Raw genomic sequence first — 1,094 nt, forward strand, 5'->3', positions numbered from 1 at the left:
TATGTTGACTCTTATTGAGCTATTTATACAAATTTTCAATGACATATTTGCTATACAATAGACATTTTTAGATTCTGAGCGGAGCGATGAATGTATTGACTTTACAATGATAAGTGTTTTTTTTAATTTTTAAAATTTTTTTTGTGACTGTGTGCAAGATAAGTAGTTGAAATAATACTTCGATTTTCAACTTCAGTAGGTATCTTTATCGATGGGAAAGTGGATCTAGTTGATGAATTGGGGAGGTCAACATCCCATATTCCCAAAAGCGCCAAGAAAAATAATTAAAGAAAACAGTACATTTTTACGCAAAATCCGTTTTTGACAAAATCTATTTAATTTTTGGCGTAGCTCTAAAATAAATGACCGTAGATACATGACATTTTCACTGAATGTTTATATTCTCATTTCTTATACACCATAAAATTTTTTTTTATATATATATCGATAAAAAAATGTCCACTGGGTCAAAATTATGCTTGACATATAAGTTGTTATATTAACGGTTTAAAAATATTAAAGATAAGTACCTACCTGCATACCATTTGTAATCATATTTTTTATTTTTTTATTTTTATTTTTATTTGGCATAAACAATCTATACTATTTGAAGCACAATAAGTTTATATGATAAGAGTAGTAGAACATGATTGTTTGGAATAAGCAGCCACCCATTAGTGGTTCTTGGCAAGTGATAATTTTTTTTTTTTTTTTAATTGTTTATATTATTATTATTCAGAGAGTTAGACATTAAAGTTTTGTAACAGGTCACGGCACCACTTTCTTTTTAACCTACGGTTAGGGTTTCCTGAGAGTGTAAGGATAGAGAGGTATTTTATAAGAGGATTTGTATGGGTTTGAAGTCGTTTATGGAAACGTGTATAGAAAATGCGTGCTTCCGCTTCTATTGTTCTCATACAGAGATCGTTATGAAGGGCTAGATTAGAGATATAGGGGGGGAGCATTGGACAATCGTCGGAGCGAAATATTTTGGAATGTTTGGATTCTATTAATATTTGATTTTTTTGCCACACCCCATAATTGTAGTCCATACGTCCACATAGGCTCGAGAAGAGATTTGTAGATTAGTAGTT

Source organism: Acyrthosiphon pisum, chromosome A2 (genome assembly GCF_005508785.2).
Source record: "Acyrthosiphon pisum isolate AL4f chromosome A2, pea_aphid_22Mar2018_4r6ur, whole genome shotgun sequence".
Lineage (NCBI taxonomy): Eukaryota > Metazoa > Arthropoda > Insecta > Hemiptera > Aphididae > Acyrthosiphon > Acyrthosiphon pisum.